This window comes from Cynara cardunculus (assembly GCF_001531365.2).
Source record: "Cynara cardunculus var. scolymus isolate 2C chromosome LG 13, CcrdV1, whole genome shotgun sequence".
In the NCBI taxonomy this organism is placed as follows: Eukaryota; Viridiplantae; Streptophyta; class Magnoliopsida; order Asterales; family Asteraceae; genus Cynara; species Cynara cardunculus.
Genome location: NC_037540.1, coordinates 29,369,654 through 29,374,574, shown reverse-complemented (window position 1 = coordinate 29,374,574; position 4,921 = coordinate 29,369,654).

Here is a 4,921-nt window from a genome sequence, read left to right as displayed (position 1 = left end):
TGCGAGGGATCAGCGAGGGATTTTGTAGAAGAAATTTCCCTCGCAAATTAGCGAGGGATCAGCGAGGGAATGAGTTTTTTGGCATTTCCCTCGCTGATCCCTCGCTGAGCGAGGGAAATTTTCCCTCACAGATCAGCGAGGGAACAGCGAGGGAATGAGTTTTTTGGCATTTCCCTCGCTAATCCCTCGCTGATCTGCGAGGGAAAATTTCCCTCGCTGATATTCGTCGCTGATACCTGTTTTTCTAGTAGTGATAGTGACCTAACATTTGGTATCAGAGCAAGTTATGCACGAAATCAAGAAGAAAAAATCTTTAGATCTGAAAACATTTTGAAGAAATTTTCTGTGTTCTTCATGATATTCATCTTGTTCTTCATTTTTCTTTGATTTTGATCCAATTTTTTTTTTAAAAATTTCGTGTTTTTGTGTTAAATTTGGGATCAAATTGTGCGGAATTAAACTGTGAATCTTTGTTATTCACAATCCTTTGTGATTTGATCGATAGTTTTTTCAAGATTTGGTGAATTTTGTATTTTGAAATTTTTTTGTGTTCTTAAATTTTTTTTTAAAATTTTTCTGTTTGATCCAATTTTTGTAAAAAAAAATTCTGTTTTGTGTTTTTACCCAGCCCAAGGCCCATCCGGATTATTTGATTGTCCAGTCCATCTATTTCACCAAATCGCACAACTTCACTCTATCTCCTTCATCGCATCGCTCAGGCAGACTCGAGAAATCGCTCAGAATTTTATCCTATTTTGAGATAAATCGCTTATAGCTTCATCCGATTTGAGGTTATATCGCTCATTCCCTTATCCGATTTCAACCTTAATCGCACAGTACTTTGTCCGATTTCACTCTTAATCGCTCAACATCACTGTTAATTTGATTTGGGTTATATCTCCTTGACCGGATTCATAAATCGCTCAACATATTTTCACCGGATTTCTGAATCGTTCAGTATATCGCTCACGGCTTCATCGGATTTCATCTTTATCGCACAGCAACCTTTCTTCGATTGAGTTTTTCATTGGTCAAGGCTTGATCGATTTCTGCATATATCGCTCAAAAGGCTTTCAAATCGAAGAATTCTAGTGTATGACGTAGCAGTTCCGGTGCTGGTCTTAAGAATTTTGATGATTCTGTCTCTGGTCGAGTTCGAGTTGCTATTAGATTGAAACCTCAAAATGCTGAGGAGATGGTGGCAGATGTTGATTTCACCGATTGTGTGGAATTGCAACCAGAGTTTAAACGGTTGAAACTTCGAAAGAACAATTGGGATTCTGATACCTATGAATCGATGATGTGCTCACTGAGTCTGCATCACAGAAGCGTGTTTATAAAGTTGTTGCGAAACCTGTAGTGGAGAGTGTTCTAGATGGTTACAATGGGACAGTTATGGCTTATGGTCAAATTCTCATACATTTTAACTAGACTCCAACCATCTCGAAGAAGAGAAGCAGCTAGTGCTGTGCCTGAAATACCTGCTGGAATACTGGGAACAAGCATTAGATTATTTCCATCCACTTCATTGGCATCGGTAGCGCCTCCATATGCTTTCGTGTTGAACCTGCTCATCTGCAGAAGATTAATCTGATCGGAATTTCTGCAATTTTCCAAACCAGGAACCAGCAACACTCACTTCATCATCATTCCCTTCTTCTGAGAAGGAGGTCACACTTGGAGGGTTGCTTAAGGAACCAAGAGTGGGAGTCTGCAGACTAGATCTCGTAGTGCTTTTCAGTTGAGAATTGGATTGCAATTGAGATTACATTTTCAATATACTGCTGACTGTGCTTCATAACATGTTGTGGTTTACAGCATTGAGAAACAATTCCCAGCTCATTTTCACATACTAGTTTGATCCTTGCATAAGTTCCTTTTGCTTCTGAAAGAATAACAAACAACATTTGTAGTTGGTTTACATGATTGGGGATATCCATTGGATGATATGGGTGTAGTTCTATTGCATGGACACCCAATAGTTCTGTTTTTGCAGTTTGCTGGAAGTTAAGAGGACTTACAGTGTAGTCAATATCGTTAAATAGCTTTCTCTTGATATCTTGTCCGAATTTAGTCCAAGTCACTCATCGTTGTGTCCGTATTAAGATTTAATCGCTCATCTGACTTGTCCGGATACCTTCCTCGGTTACTTTACTTAGTCGCAACTCACTTTCTCGTAGCCTTATCCGCAAAAAAAATTGTACGGTTTAGAGGTACCTCGAACAACCCTTAGTAGCGATTCATCCCAACCCCGTGTCCGATTTCAGCTTGGTTTGGGCTTAACTCATCTTGGGCTTAAATTTTTTTTTTTTTGGTTTAATTGTTTTGGTTTTTGGATTTTGAGTTTTATTTTTTTTATTTCAATTTTGGATCATTTTTATCAGATTTTATCTGTTTATGTTTTGTTTTTGAACTGTTTCAGATTTCTTGATCTATTTTTCGTCGCGTAAACTGTTTTTATCAGTTTCAACAGTTTTTGACTGTTTTTACTGATTTTTGACAGTTTTTCGCTGATTTTCTGATTTTCTCAACAGTTTTTGTGTTTTTCTGTTTTGTTTTTAAGCTTAATTGTTTTTTATTTCTTTTAAATGATTTCAAAGCATTTGATCCTTTAATCAATCTTGATTTTTGAAAATGGCAATATATAATGAGAGGGAATATAAAGAGCTTAAAGAAAAATATGATAAACTAGATTCTGAGTTTAACAAGAACGCAAGGTGGACAATTCGTCTAACTGGTTATAATGAAAAGAGAAGGAAGAGAAGAAGATTTTGCAACAAAAGCTGAATGACTTAATGAATAATGGTTCAAGTTCTCAAGATAATTTGAAACTGAACAAACAGATTGAGGACTTAACAGCTAAAATGCATAAATCTGAAAGTGAATTGTTTGATGTAAGTAAGTTACTGGATTTCGAGAAAGAGAAGGTTTTAGAAACTGAAAAGAGGTTTGATGCTGAAAGGAAAGTGTTTGAAAGCAAGATAAAAACATTAGAGCTGAATGTCACTTTGCTTTTAAAACAAATATCAGATTTTGAACAAGTTATCATCTTGGAACGATCCAAGTTTGATAAAGTGAAGAAAGAGTATGAAGAAGAATGTCAAAGAAAGAATTTGGAATTGTTTGACAACATTGTTCAGAAGAAGAAAGAATTAGATGAAGAGAAGAGAGTGTTTGTTCTCGAAAAGAAAAACCCTGCCAAGAAAAATGCTGCAATTCTCAAAGAGCTTACAGAGAAAAAGAAACGGCTTGACATTGCTTCAGAAAATGATAAGGAAAGTTCAGATGAAGAAAGAAAGAAGTTTAAGAAAGAAAAGTGTTTGAAAAGTTGAAGAAAGAATTAGAAGATAAGTTTTTGGATACTTCAAAGAAGTTGTCTGATCTAGAGACAAAACTTGTGACTGAATTGAACATGAGAACTGAACTTAAGAAGAAGTATGATTTAGTTGCTGATGAGAGAGATCAGTTACTTAAGAAAGTATCAGACTTTTCAAGAACTGAAAGCTTAATTGGTTCTCAATCTCAGTGTAAAACTTGCTTTTATAACTGTTCCAGTGTTAAATCCAACAGTTATTCAAGCAGTCCTAAATCAATTGTTTTTAAGAACAAGTCTCATTCTTCAAAACAGTTTTATCAAGGGTATGTCATTGGATCACCCAATAAATCTTATAAGACTAAAAGCATTTGGGTTAATAAAGTTGATTCTGTTTCATCTCATGCATCTGTTGTTACTAACTCCGTTCTTCCTTGCATTATGAGATCAACTAATGATCTGATCAATCTTAGCAAGAGAAGAATTATGTGCTCAACATGCAGAACCGATGAATTTGTCAATAAGAAAAAGTTCAACAGGTGGCATGGAGATAACAGTTATCAGAACAACTGGACAGGTAAGAACATGTATGATCACAATAACTGGTATGGATCATATTCTATTTTTGATCATCATGTTCAAAGTGCTAAAAAGAATATATCTAATAGGAATAGATGGTTTTGAAGTTACAACATACCCCAACCCGATACTAACAAAATAGGACCCAAGTTCGTTTGGGTACCAAAATCTATTTAATCTGGTTTTGCAGGTGTTTCAATTTTGTGCTGATCAGAATATCATATAAGTGATACACTAATGCAGAGGGGGCTGTAATTTGTTCCAAACAAGGCTTCTGAACAATTCAGTTCAGGACCCGTGCTTTACCGATTGTGGTTTCTAGACACCCTGTTTAGGACCCGTGCCAAAATGTTTCCATTTTTGTTATTCTTTTTGAGTTGAACCGAAATATTTCTTAAATCTACTTTCTAGGGGGAGTCTCTAGAATTTTTGAATAAATGTTTTCGGAAAGTGAGATATTTTTTTTGGGAAAACGAGTACACTTTCTGAACAGCTATTTCCTGAGATCTTACTTGCGTAATTTCTCATCGATCATAACTCCAATACCTGTTTTAGCTATTCTTCAAACTGTTATTATCACGTCTCTTATAAGAAAATCATTTTCGGTGATAATACGCTCGTTTGTATTCAAATATTGTTTTTATGATATTTTTTACTTTGATTAATATACATTCAATAATTTTTTTTGAATATCAGAACCTGTAAACTCGTTTTTACAGATATTCATTCATTTCTCTCGCATATCGAATAATCTGATCGTTGTCGCATCATTCCTTTTATTGATAGTGCTTAAAAGCCAAATATCCTGATCAATTTTTATCTAATCATTGTGCTTATTTGCAATAATATTTTTGATCAACTGTTTGTGATCAATTGTACTTAATGCTAAATTTTTAGGAGGGACTGAGTGTTTATCAGAAATACCTCTATGGAATGTCAGAACCGACAGACCTACCCAAGAGGACAACCATATCTGAGTGAGTTTAAATACAAAAGGGTTTGTGTGCTGAGACTAAAATAAAAATGAGA